The sequence below is a fragment of the Empidonax traillii genome, unplaced genomic scaffold (assembly GCF_003031625.1).
Source record: "Empidonax traillii isolate 1590-97213 ecotype Southwest subspecies unplaced genomic scaffold, ASM303162v1 scaffold348:size657943, whole genome shotgun sequence".
NCBI lineage: Eukaryota > Metazoa > Chordata > Aves > Passeriformes > Tyrannidae > Empidonax > Empidonax traillii.
In genome coordinates this window covers 270,124-284,884 of record NW_020955541.1, presented here as the reverse complement: position 1 = coordinate 284,884, position 14,761 = coordinate 270,124, and the positions used below count along the sequence as shown (strand labels likewise).

The 14,761-nt window shown below is 37.9% G+C and overlaps 1 protein-coding gene across 3 annotated transcripts in view; it reads right to left on the bottom strand.

The window, feature by feature from the left end:
- FILIP1 (filamin A interacting protein 1) overlaps window positions 1-14,453 on the bottom strand; it is a 102,952-nt gene extending 88,499 nt beyond the window's left edge. For 2 of the 3 annotated variants that reach the window (XM_027892381.1, XM_027892382.1), the window contains exon 1: window positions 14,064-14,453. The gene's annotated coding sequence lies outside the window, so the exon portion shown is untranslated. The remainder of the gene's footprint in view (window positions 1-14,063) is intronic. The other variant, XM_027892383.1, reaches the window with a different exon arrangement.
- Between the last annotated feature and the right edge of the window lie 308 nt (window positions 14,454-14,761).

Here is a 14,761-nt window from a genome sequence, read left to right as displayed (position 1 = left end):
GAGATGCCTCAAGAAATTTCTAAATATTCTTTATAATTATTTCAACCAAACTTGGTAAGTCTTTTTCTTTATTTTATCTTGAAATTATCTATTCTGGCAACATTCACAAGATATGTAAAAAACCCATAACATCTGCAATTTATGTTTTCCTGCCTGCAATGCTCCAGGACAGCATTTTTAAGATGAACCAATCTGACACTGCTAAACTTTTCTGCAGTGATGTCCTTGGGAATTTTGACCCACTGGCTACAATGGAGTTTTAATGCAAGCTGTTTAAGGCAGACTTGTTTCCATTAAAGAAAGCGTTTGGAGGGGTTACACAGATGAAATCCTACTCCTCAGTGTTAGAATCCAGACCATTGCCCTGAACTGCAGGACAGAACTGCAAAGTTTGTGCCATCTTTGAAAAACCTGTGGAAGGAGAGTTGTACCAAAGAAGGCAAAATAAACCAATTATAATACAATAGTACCTACACTAGGTATTTCTTGAACTGTCAAAAGCTACATAATCTAGTACCATCACTTGACTCACTGAAAACCTCGGTTCACTGCTTTCTTCTTAGTATAGTGACACCATATTATTTATCTGTACTGGTAGATTTTTTTTTTCTCAGTGATGGTTTTGTGCTTGCTTAGGTTCTCTCTATGCAGAGAAAGGGGAATATGAGCTTAATACCAATGCTCTCCAGCACTAAATCAGTTCCCATGGGCTCTAGAGAAAGACACCTGCACATCATCTCCAAAGGCTCAAGGATGTGCTTTTCTCGCTTAGCCCCTGGTGTTACACCTACACAACCATCCTGCTGCCATCCTGACTGTTCTTCTGGAAGAAGAACAGTCTGATTAGAGCCTGCAGCTGAAATTATGCTAGGCAATTTCTTCTAGTAAAGAATTCATACTGTCTGAAAGCATGGGATTGAGTACTCTGAAGCAGGTTTGGGTCAAATTTGGTATAAAGTTTCAGGGAAACAAGAAATGAAAATGGAATATATGAACTCCAGAAACAGTTTCTTTTGCTGTTTCTGATCTTTTTTCCTCACAATAAGATCACAAGAAGTCAGAGGTACTGAGTGAAGTAGAAAAATTATTAGAAAATGGTTTCTCTGCCTTTTTCCCCACATGTCCCAATTCCCTGTCAAAGCCCAGTAGTGTTTTAAATTCTTACTACACAGAAATAAACTTTCAAATTCTACGTATGATTCAAAATGGGTATTTGAATAAAAATACATGAATTTTGGATCACAGGGAATAAGAACAACTCTATGACTTCGCATGGAGCTTTGGGTCTTCCCAAGTGCCTGCTCTTAATCCAACGAATATTTAGATATTTCATACAAAATCAACTTTTTTTCTGCAAAATACTTTCCTGGGAGGTGGATGACTGTGTTTTAATGCCTATACTGTAGCAATAAACTATTCTAACCTTTTCCTTTCTGTGTTGTTTTGGTTGTTTTTTGTCATGGTTCCAAACTCCCGCTTGTCTTCCTGTTCTTTAAGTTTTGATGGAAGAGCCCCAAAATAAAATCCGTATTTTGCAATCTAGTAAAATAGTTAATCCAAACAAAAACTAATGGGCTGCACTGCAGTCCTGGAAAAACATAGCAAAGCATTTAACTCTTTGTTTGTTTGTTTTAAATTCAGCCATCAATCAAAAAAAGTACAGATACATCATAATTAATTTTCCTGAGAATTCCTTTGAAGGGCTAACTGAGCAATGCCTCCTTTTCACTTTTCTCTTTGTGTCTCTCTCTTACTGTTGGCTACTTTTGCAACCAATCCTCCAGCTTCTTTTTCTTTCTAACAGACTCAGATGTTGAGGGACAGAACTGGGAGTACTGTAACTGGTCTTATTTTCTCTGGGAGAAAAACAGTCCCACGTTTGTAAAAAGTTCCTTTTATGGGTCAGTCACCACAGTATTACCAAATGATTGATTATTACATGAAAACTTCTATGAACCAAGAGATCTAAACCTGTTTCCTAGGGGATTATACACTAAAATAGATTAAATTTTTTTCTATATTGACCACAGTAACAAATACAATTAAAACAAATATATAAGGTGACTATAAAATGTAAAATATCAGTTGACATACTGCAGAGTTACATACACAAAAAATACTTCTATATGGAGACTCAGGTGCCTATTTTCTTATGCATGGGAGAAGAGATGAAGGAAAAGAACAGGAGCTGTTGCTGTGCCATTAGCAACCATGAAATGGCTGATGTGCTCTGCAGCATATGACCCAACTGCAGCCCTTTTTCCGCTGCTCCGTCACAAGTGACCAGTAGGAATAATTGTATCATTACAGAGTTGCACTGTGATGCAGGTAAAGCCACAAGGAAGGTAACATTTTCAGTCTAAGTAAGGAGCCTTGAGACAGAGTTGATGTTGGGGTGAACCGAAATGTTATCTGTCAGCTGTAGCTGTCAGCAAAAATATTAAAGAAAGAGCAGCTGCATCATGCCACAAGCAGGGGAGTGGAGCAGTCGTAGCTCCAAAATAGATTTTAGAGTCAGACAGAGTTTTCTTTTGGTGAACCTCAGTAATAGTCAAGGCCCATTTAATTTCTAAGTTGCTTGGAGCCAGTTGATAATGCTACTGATTTTAAAATGTTTTAAACAAAGGTTTGCAATGCAAATAAAGAACAGGTATTCAGAACAGGATGTACTAGAAGTTATGTTACTACCTCTATAAAAAGTAATTTTTCCTACTAATTATTTTCCACTTCTGTAGCTTTTAATTTGCCCTCACCATTTTATTGTGTAAATTCTGATATAAAAATATAATTGATGACAATAAAAAATCATAACCAAGTTTCTCAGCTGGAAGAAAAATTACTGGTTTATTGTAGCCTCTCTAGCATTTATTCTTCTTTTTTAGAATTATTTTCTTTTAAGATACTAAGTTATCCTGAAAATATTTATTCAAGAATAGCATCTTACATTCTTTTTTGGATTGTCATTAAAGAAAACAATAATAAGCAGCAGTTTCTTCAGGATCTTGAATTCCAAGATAAATGTAATAAAGCTTTTATTGTTTACTGCTTGGAAAAACTTATGCAACAGCAGAATATTGCTCTGATTTTTGAGCTGCTGCTAATGAAGTACAACCAGACAGGGTACGGTTGCCATGAGTCAGGAAATGTGAATGTTCCTGGACAGAGGCCAAGGGAGCTCATACAAATCAGAGATGAGATGTATATGCATCCTCTGGAGAAGATACACTAAGTTGTTTTGAAGCATCTCAAGCTGCCTGATCCAAGAAGCAACCAAATGACCACCCTGAAACAAGGTTACTAGCTCTCTGTTACCCAGTTCCTGATTTTTACACCAGGAAAACAAGAATGAAGTAGGCTGTCCAAGGAAACTTAGAGATTAGATATTGGGTTCAGCCATGACACAGTAGGCCCAAAACCCTGAGAGCTTAACTTTGCTCTTTTACTATAAAAAGAAGAAAACTCCTAAGTTAAAAAAAAAAAAACAAACAAACAACAAAAAAACCACAACACACAAACCACAACCCAACAACAACAACAAACCAAACCAAAACAAACAAACAAACAAAACCCCACGCAACCAACCAAAAACCAAAAAATCCCCTCTTGATAGGCTGCAACTTGCCACGAGACTTTAAACAAACCTTTTAATCTCATAGTCTGCTGAAGTATGGCATGAGTTTTTGGTAAGAGAACAGGTGCTACTGTTGTACACATGAGGAGAAGCTCCACTCTCCACAGTGTCAAATAATTTGCTGAAATGCTGGTACACTTCAATACTGCACCATATACAATCCCCTAGCATTATCTGAGCCTTTGAAATGTTGTTACTCTGTGTCCCTATTTTTTGAGTGAAATTAACTGGTTCCCTAAAGCTAGTGCTACCCTTTTAAATGATGCTGAGATCATTTAAAATGGTAGCACGGGTTTCTTTTCCTTTCCACATCTCTTTCTTGCAGCTGAACATAACCACCCCAGGAGACTTTGAGCTTTCACTCTCCCATACCCTTTTTTGGTAGGTGTATTGTCCTTATCTTCCCACAACCCTTTCCTGTGTCATGGCCCAAGGGAGGATTACAGCTTTCATTCCTCTCCCAGCAGAGCAGGACATGCAGACCAGTTTTCTGTGCTGGTCCACCCAGGTATGTGGGTGGCTGCTTGGACTTCCATATTTCACATCTTTTTCTTCAGAACTCTCACAATCAAGACCACATATGTAAGAGTGGCGCTCTGCCCCGCTCCCAAACTAGTCGTCCCTCCTATCTACTGGTATTGCCAACCATAGTATTCAGAATCCTGAGAAAATCCTCCAAAGATGTTTTTCAGGAGATTTTAAAGAAATATCTCATGGTAGCAGATCATCCTTAGGTCAGAAACTTCAACTTTCTTGCAGACATCAGTATTTTTTCTAATTTCCTCTGGTTTCAGTTAAAGCTGAGAGTTATGTAAGGCAACCTAATTCCTAGGGTAAATCCTTATCAAAAAGCTCAGTTCCTAAGAGAGTCATTTGAGCTGCCACCATTGCTTCAACAAAGCAGGCATGACTGGAGACCTCGGCTACCCACTGAGCCTGCAGGAGACAAGAAGCAACGTAGGACAGGTGCTTTCTCTTCCTCCAGTCAGTATGTGAGGTTTGTGCAGTCTCAGTCCCACAGTGGATCCAGAGCTGCCCCACCGCCAGCTAATTTGGGCAGTCATCTCTTGCCCACCCCTTCTCTCAAAGGTCCTTTTTCCTCCAAGATTTTTTCTTCCCCAGCAGCCTCCTTCTTGTACTAGGGAGCTTTTTCTGAGCACTCCCAAAATAACAACAAGCTCAGGAGCTGACAGCACCGTCTTTGCCCTGTGAATTACTTCTGGTAATTCTGAACCTGAGGGAATGCTTTTGTTTTTCCTGAAACATCTTAGTATTGACACTAGTTTGGTTTCTATTCTGGTTCTCTTCTTGAAGCTTCCTGGTCACATCCCCGATCCTTTTCCTTCCTTTTTCTGCTGTGCTTTAGCACTATGGCTGACTTCTTTTGACCCACAGCTAAGCTTCCCTCTGGAGAGCTCCTCTAAAAATACATATTCTTGTCACTCAGACTAATTCAGTTTCTATTGCTACTTCTCCCAGCAGAATCTGGTTTCCAAGGAGGGCTATTTAAGTCTCCTTATTCAAAGCTGTTGACATGATGTTCAATACTGCAACATCTCAGAGTGTGAAAGTCACTACTATGTTTATTCTTGTAACATTCCAGGTTGTTATTAAAAGTCCAGAAGTAAAACCTTGCTGAGAGTCATACAGGGAGTCCCTGATGTGAAAGCCAGCAATTTAACCAGATTCCCCTTCCCAGGTGACAACTACCACCTCACATTTTAAGGTAACATTATTTCAAAGGGATAAATAACAAAATTCAAATATTACATGAGTATTTTGGAGAGAGAACCTGACTTTAGCAAAGTGCCTCTCATGAATAAGGAATCTATCAGATGTCCTGTCACTCTTACAGCCTGTTTCCCACAGTGTGATTTAGTCTTTGCACAACCAATGCTGGATTAATTAACCCTCCTTGTGTGCAGTTATGGTTGCCTCATTTCTAGAAAGTCAGTGCTGTCTTGGAGAGATTTTGTGAGTTGACATCAATAGCCTGTAGAATTTTTCCCACTCTACTTATTCCTTAACAAACTATTACAACTCTTGTGTTATGTTAAGGATATTCACTGAATGTATATTATTCAGTTTATTTCTGAAATTTTCCTAGGTTTCTTTTGTGCTGAGCTGAGGAGAAACTCATTACACTGTCTATAGCTATCATGCATTTTTCTAGCACTTCATTAGTTCTCAGAGATCTGTAGTGATAAAGGTTGTGTGGCTGGTAGTGATACTGAATAGAGGCTAAAAATTTGTATTACTGCAGGGAATTTGTTTTCTTGGAATGAGGCAGCTGTGTCACTACCACAGAGAGGGCTCTAACAGTTCATCCTGGGCCCCCAAGTACCACAGCAATCCTTTTGTGTAAATCCTGTAAATCTCCATTTGCAAATACATCAAATTTTATATTGAAGGTACTTACATTGTACCCCCCCCCTCACCTTTCTGATAAAACGCTGTTCCAAAATAGTTGGGATTTAAGAACGTGTTCTCTAAAAGCAGTGAAATAAATTTAGCTAATTTCTTTCTCCAAGCCATAAGCTACTTTGGAAACCTTTGCCCACATGGATACGAGGCAGGTAGTTAAAGATGCTGTTACCTGGTAAACCCAGGGTTTAGAGGTTTAGCTTTAAAACACAGCTTCCTGGCCTCTTGCCAAAACACTTCTTGTCTGTCCTAGTTTGTTCGGGTGTCTTTCAAAGTATGATCCATTCTCTCTAAATCTTGCTAACTTTCTCATTAACTTAAGCCCCACTGAAGCATTAAAAAAAGCTGCAAGGGTATTTTGTACAACCTCTGTGTGTGCGTGCGTGTGTGTGTGTGTGTGTGCAAGACATTTCAGCTCCTCAAGTCCTCTCTGCATCAAGAGCTGAGTTTGCCCTAGACAAGTACAGTGGGATCTGAGACCTCTCACATCACCATCTGTGAGATTCCCCTAGTCTTCTTCCACCCATTTGTACTGATGACGGTAATATTTTGGTTACATTTCCAGTTTTAGGAACATTATTTTCTGAATTACCTGAAGAAGAATACCTGTCTTCAGTGGTAATTCTTACCAGGTATGAGAAACCCTAAATGGAAAGAATGCCACATCCCTTTGAGTGCCACAAGGCCTCTACTTTGTCCTTGTTTCATGTTACAGTAATCACTACCAGGCAATTTTAGATGCTTCCACACGGAGGGCTTTTCTAAACTAAAAGAGTGCAAACTAATCTCAGGTTAACCAGAACTCCATCTAGGAATCCTGTTTGCCATATGTGCATCATGCTCTGTTCCTGATTATGATACAATTGGAAAGAGATGTTCAGTGAGAAAAGTGAACTCAGCAGTGGAAGCAGTCTACAGAGTTTCCTTCCTCAAAAGTAGCACCTGTTTTTCCTTCCTTATTTGCATAATACTTACAATCTCAGTGCTAGCCTTTCAGCTTATTGGACTTCCTGGAAAGATTAGGATCGAATATACTTAACCTTTTTACTAACAGAATTGTTTTTGCAGAGAGATGGCACCTTAATGGGTAACCTGATTCTAAATGTTTGGCTTTCAAATAGAATGTGGGGGGGAGGAAAAGGAAGATGGTGTGCATTCTGAAAGCTGGAGCAAGCTTGGATAAAAAATTACATACAACATTTTTGGTCCTTATTATTCCTATTTTAGGACATAACCCCTTGAACATAAAATTAAACAAAAAACCCACTACAAATATCGATTCTTTTTTAATTTTGAAAGTGCTAAATACCTATTTGTGTTACTATCAGCCATCTCCCCAGCCATTTTTAATTCAGTGTATGTATTTTGATACACTAATTATCATCTCTGGCAAAATATTCCTTTGCCAGTCATGTCCAAAACTTTGTAATCCAAAGATCACAAAGATGTGAGACTGTAGAATAATTACAAATAAAAAATACTCAAGATGTATGAATATAATCAAAGCCCCAAGCAATCTGATTAGAATCTGGAGTTAGTCCCAACTTGAATGAGACCGGATGACCTCTTTTCACCTGAGTTCTGGTTCTGTAAATAAGCAGCACCTCTCATTCAGAGGATATGCCACTGTGACCCTGCCTTTTACTATCTGTAGCGCGATGCCTTTTGTGACTCAGATTCTCACTTCTGTCTCATGCCTTGGAAGCTGCAGTGGTTCCCATAGCCAGCTGCCTCGTAACACGTGGTTCCCCTGGCACTCAGGAGCTCTGCTGCCATGTATGTCCTTCTGTGCAGAAGGGACATCTTGTTCTGTGCTATGTCTAACATGCTTGAGGACATCGAGCATAGCTTCGGTCCCTTCCCTCTGTCTCCCGCCCAGAGTCATAAACTGGAATGTTTATTTTTCTCTAAAGAATTTTATCAGACTGAGGAACTGAAACCCTCATCAACTGGAATATAATTTATGTTTCTTTTCATTACAGAAGTCCTTTTTGAAGAATAAAAGGAGGAGGAATAACACACTATAGAAGAACTACTGTAACCTTACCTTAAAAGTTAGACTCAAGAGGTTTTGATATTACTTAGGGTGAGACAAGTCAGATTTGGGGGATAACTAGGAATGACAGACACAGGAACTGAATAACTTTAGCATGAGAAATATATGCTTAATTATATTTTAGACCAAAGCATTCATCATTAACCACATGTGCTTTCCCACCCTTTCATTTATGACCTTGCTTATGACTATTTTTATGGTCATTTTTTCAATAAAAAAATGTTCTTTGAGGCATATAACTAGATAATGTGAGGTTTTATGAATACCCTCTCTGCTACGTTCACAAATTTGAATTTGAGGACAAGTTGTGTATGTTTTTCTTCAGTGTATATTTGTTGTCACAGTAACTGCAGTTTTCCCAATAAATGGAAATTGCATCGTTTCCTCAGCATTCAGGTTATTGCACTGAAATAGCATCATGAACTCACCATTACTTCTCCCTTCCTGTTGTCAAGATCTTGTTCAGTTACAGAAACAGGCATTAAAACAGGTTCGTTTAGATATGTGCTCATTAGAAAGCTGAAGCAAGACTGCTTAGCCCCATTACATGACTCATGCCTGTGTGGGAAAGACCTTATTTTCACAGAGATCTCTTAGATAAACAAGGCAAGTTGGCAGCCATTCGATTACACTGATGCAAGCAGTCTCCTGCTTTCTGTTGCATTCATTTACTTTGTATTTTCTGAAAAATGCAAGCAGGCTGATAAACTCCAGTGAGAATTCTTGTACCAAGGACACATGAGTTTTCATTTTCAACTACATTTTTTATAATAGGACCAGCCTTGAAATCAGTTTCTAAAAAAATCCTTTTCTGTTACTCCAGTAGAATCCATTTTTTTTAATCAGGTTTTTTTTTTAAAGTTTGTTAGTGGAGCTGTAGCTCTTGCTATCTACAGCCATAACACACTAGTTAGTTAGATGCCTCCCTCCTGCAAACCCACAGTCCTCTAAATACTGTGGACTTCAGATAGAAAATGGATTTATCTTCCAAAATATCACTTTTACATATGCGCTGGAGCAGACTTTTGAACAGCACAAATCACAAAACACTATACTCTTTGACACCATTTCCCCAAAAAGGAAAAGCAATGAAAGCAGCTCTTATTGTACTAAAGAGCACTGAAAGTGTATAAATCAAACTGGAAAAGTTCATTGCAAATTCATTGAGCGTTTTGCTCTTGTTCTGAAACCCCACTGGTCTAAATCTGAATAATTCTGGCCACATCTTTGACAATTAAGATTTTAATTGTCATTTTATCAGCTTTGAAATGAAACTCACTTGGACAAAGTACAGCAGCCTTTTAGATTCACACACCCCTTTGCTTCTGTCAGCACACAGCAACCAGACGGGTTGTCCATTTAAGGGAAAAAGTACAAGCTCCAGCCTATTTCCCCGTACTTCGGATGTGTTTGTCCCACTCCTTCAGCAATGCACTCTGTAATGCCAAAAAAACATTTCCTTTCTTACAACGGTCATACACACATGCACACGCATATGTACACTCCCTATTGAGTTTTAGTTAAGCTTTTAATTGTAGGAATTGTCTCTGTATGTATTTCTGAGGGTGTAAAACATTGTGGAGGAGGGCACAATCTATGTAATCTTACATATCATCTTTAGAGCTACAATTTGTGTGCTTTGCTTGTGGATTTAGATTTAGAGATATAGCCCAGCCAAAGCAGAATGAGAATGAGAGGGCAAAGCCATCTTGAATTAAAAAAAGCACAGCTATCCCAACATAGGAAGACTTTCTGTTTGCACTGATATTAGTACTTATTTTACTATGATGCTAAGAATAAAAAGTAATATAGAAAGTACAGATGATCTGCAGAAGCAGGAGGAGTAGCTGACGAGACCCAAAATAAAAGGAAAAATTTAATCAGGTACCCTGAAAGGCACGATTTTCAGAAATACATTAGATGTCCCACAATTTTCAACATGATCAGAGACTCACACTATTTCTTCTGACCAGGACACAGGCCCAGTTGTTTCTGTCCTTTGGACACCTAACCTCAAAGCATAACTATAGGACTGTTACAAGTTCTAGTAGCACTAAGTTGGTACAAATACTAGGTACTAAATAGAAAAAAAGAGGTTAAGAAATCGTAATATTTTATAAATTGTTTCCCCAGTTATCCAATATCCTCCAAAATCAAGAGAAGTCCATATTCCCAAAATAATTACTAGTGTTCTGGATAAAATTAGGAAACAACTTTCAGTAGGAAACACTGAGAGAAATGAAAAAAGTCTAGAAATTAAAAGAACTACAATAAGATGGCAAAGCTGAAAAGTTTAGGTGTTTGGGCTTCTGAAACTATTCTATAGAACAGAATATCCTTATTTTATCACGTACACTATTTTATCTTCCCAGCTTTCAGTTCTTAGCCTAGATTTTATATACTAAATATTTTTGGTGAAATAGGAAGTATGAATAGATTGAGTTCCATTTCCTTTGTGTTGTTGTTTCATCTGGCTTCTTCACAAATATTCACTCTATTTCTCCAAATTGCATTTTAGAGATGCACTCCAAATTCAGTTTATGTATTCAGATTGCATGGCAAACTGCAATGACAGACCTTGAGAAAGGAAGGTAAGAAACAGGAAACTGGAGGAAAAGTAAAATGTTTCTTAGGAAAAAAAAATGTATGGACAGGAATGTAGATGATCCATTTTGTTAAATGCTCTTGAGGGGACTGGAAATTTATCTGTTAATTACTGAACACTAAAACCTGATCTTATTAAATTCAAAGGAAATCTCACTGTGAGTTCAGTAGCATAAGCCGACCTCTGACTGGCACAGCTCTGAGGCTTAATTTCTTAATGTCTGCCTGTGGGTACATCAGCAGAATTAGGCAAGATTACCAAAAGCCTTAAATCTAGCACGTGTGGAATCTGTGCTAGCAGAAAGGTCCTGTATCAGGAGAAATTTTACTGACACACCTTTTAGTATGGAAATGGCTACAGTGGTGAAATTGTGAGCCAAAGGAGCAAAACAGGGCATACTACCAAAATAGAGGTTTCCTAATTTACTAATGCTTACTCCACAAGTTGCTTCCAGGCAGCACATCTGTATCTTCAGGAATCCTACCTTGGTTCACATAGCTCTGTTAATATTAAAGTTCAGTCTTTCCATGATATTAGTGTCAGATGCCACAGTGAGTGGCACAATAGAAAACTCTGATGTTCTTACATCAATCTCTAGCATAGGGGATGGGCCAGTTAACACCAGAGGTGAAGGTTAATAGTCTACCAGATATGAGAGGGAGAGGTATAGGAAAATCAAGGCATATCTAAGCAGGCGCCAAACAGTGCTCAGATTTCAAGATGAATTTCGATTCTTTCAGTTTGGTGTTCAAAACAAGCAGACATTCTATAAAGAGATTGAAAGACTGAGGTGATGAAAAAAACCACTCAGCCGAGATGGTGAATTAGCTGTGGCTAGATTGGCTAAAATTAAAAAAAAAAAAAATATAATCATTAAATAATAGCTCATAATAAATAAACCTTACCATAAAATAAATTATAATACTGCTTTAATGAAGGTAGACAAAGAAGCCAGAGAGGCTGGAAGTGGATTCATACTGGGAGGAATACACAGTCTTTAGCACCATGAAAGGCACCATTCATTCCACAGTTATTCTAATATAAACAAAATTAAAATCTCATTAAATGGGGAGAATAAATGGGTATGCTACATCTACTTGTCTTCCACAAAAAACTCTAGAGTGGAGTGTATCACCAAAACATAAACTACTTTTTGATTTGATATAAAGTTGACCTTGGTTTCACTGTAGTCAGGAGGAGAATTGGCTATTTTTCAAATATGAAACCATCTGTTGAATAGCCACATTACATATTCCACAGATTTGATTGGAAAATCCCAGAGCCTCTTTGTGGACACCTGTTGAGAAGAGTAATTTTAGCCTCCTCCTCCATTTTGAAGTGGAAAGGAAGACAGATGTATGTAAAATCACAGTGTGTTAGAGTTGGGAATTGCTATTAGACTGTTCAAATGTCAACTCATTTGATAGTTATCAGGCTAATAAAAATGCCTTTCGATTTTAAAAACTTTCCTAAAAGTGAATTGTGCAAGACAACTGAAGTTGTAAACCCACACATTATGCTGAGCAACAACTAAACTGAAAAAACAGTCAATAACAGCACATCATTTTCCCAGATTTTGCCATCCCTCTATATTCCGAAAGTAATTTCTCCACAGTTTATTTGCCAAAAATTTCAGTAAAGAGAAGAAATGGTAATTTTCACTCAAATGTCAAGATGACAAAAACTATACAAATCATATTGTCTCAGTTTTAATCCTCACTGTATAGACTTCTGATGAAAAAATAACTTTCTCAGGATATGTCCCTATTAAAAAGTAATTCCAAAGTTTCCTTTAGAGATTTAGATTTGGGATACCATAGTGCTCTAGTAATTCCACAGTAATGATTATCACATTAAATCATGGCCTCCAAAAAATATTTCTTTCTAGTGCTTTAATGTGCCCCTTGCTATGAAGTAAAATGTAAACTGTATTACCTTTTGCTCTTAAGAATTTCCTTCCATCCTAATACTTCATTTATTTTGTTGTTTCACAGGCAGTTACATTCTCAGGCACCAAGTCAGAGTTGCTTCAAAGTATTTTAATTCCATCCAATCCATCCACTTCTAAGATGTGGTATTGATGTCATTTATGTAGTATGCAGGGATGCAACGAGAATTATTTAGTGAAAGCAAGTAATTCTCATCTCCCTGAGGCAGCCCCAGAGTCATCAGACTAAGTGTCAAACACCACAGTCAGTCAGCGTAGACTCAGTTAGTTCATTCCTTCTTTAGGACAAATATTTTTCATCTGAGACAATTCTATACAAATCTGTGGGTTTGCCCGGGTTAAGCGCATTCCCTAAATCTTTTCTTTCACAACTGAATTCATATTGCACATGAACTCATAACCAGTACGTCTTTTAAAGATTCATGCATACTCGATTCCTTTCTTTGGAGAAAACGGCTTTAAAATATGTGGCGGGGAGGGGAGTGGAATTCATTCTTCAATGGATCAAACAGCTTTTATCAGTTTAGACAAAGTATATCATATTAAGCAACTCCTCCCTTAAATTACATGATCCTTATGGGGTCATAGGATATGCATTTCCAACAGACAATCAGACTTCCATTCTACTATCAGGGTAAAACATCTGAGAACCGGCTTCTCATTTATTTTGCCAGAAGAAACATACACTTTAACAACAATGACCCAGCTCAAGGACACTTAGGTACAATAAACATAAGGTCAGTCATTATGACACTTAAATTGTACATCTAATCAAATGAGCAGAGATTAATATTCATTATATGTAAATAAGCACAAGAGAAAGAACCAAGAGCTCTTGTCACAAAGGTAGTACGAAAGGCACCAGGTGTGTCCATGTGTTAAGAGTTAATAAGGAAACAAAAAGTACAAATGCACTGGGTCACAAAGTTAATTCTGTTACTGAATGGCTGTTTCCTCTTATTTATCACACAGGCTGCCACTGTTTTTAATAGCTGCTAGACTATCACTGGTAAGGGATGATATGTATTCTATTATTAAATGTTCGTTTGTCTTCTGTCAGCATGTAAGCAGATACAAGCAAGATACATATCAAAATCTATGCAACACTTTTTCATACTTTCATACTTTTTTCACTACTAGCTACTTGATTATGCTTGCTCTCAGAACTGCAAAAGTTATTTAAGCAATGCTTTTCTATGGTGGAAGTGTAAAAAACCCCTAAAATCTAAAACTTTTATCCCAGCTTTCATCCACTGACAATATTTCCAAACCATTCATAAGATTGTTCAAAGAAGGAAAAAAGACAATATACATTAGAAAAGAAAATTCTTGTAAAAGGGACACTGGAAAAGTTCTTGAAAAAAAAAAAAAAAAAAAAGACACTGGAGCTCAGTCTTACCTGTCAGCAACACGAAGCCAGGAATATGTCCTTTAACACTGCAAGATCGCAGTAGCTTGTCCCACAGCACTACCACAGCAGTAGACTGATCCAGCTCAGGAGAACACAAAGATAGAAACTTTTCCCACGTTTCTAGGTCTACCAGCAGTGGAAGTAATGAAGAAAACGAGGTAGAGAACAGAAGACCGGAGCTGCTTCCCGCAGAAATCCCAGGCAGGAGGAGTAGGAGGTATACTCTGTCTGTGTCTCACCCAGACTTTTGTTTAAAAGTTTTTTCAACTGTTGCTAGGTGGTGTTAGGCTTTGGCAGTTTAGTTCTCAGATTGTATTTCCCCTCTTCTGGTCTCTTCACACAGTGTTACAGCAATGACTTCGTTGAGCTCAGCTCGCTTGTGCTATATTTAACCAGTGTTCTCAGCAAGTCAAGCCTGTCAACAGCTGAGAAGTTTGGAGCAGGCTCTGCTGAGTTCCTCAGCTGCTGAATTATCAGTGGATGTAGCACCGCACAGCCCAGCTACTACATTCACTGAAAGATTGTGGGGAAACTGTCAAATCCTTTTAAGGGCTTCCAGTGACTTCACAGGAGTAATTACTATTTAAAGCACTAAAGCACAAAATGTGTATTTAGGCATATATTTTAGACTGCAAGGAAAGAATACTTGTGTTCACAGCAGATGAGTTCAATTATTTATACAGAGA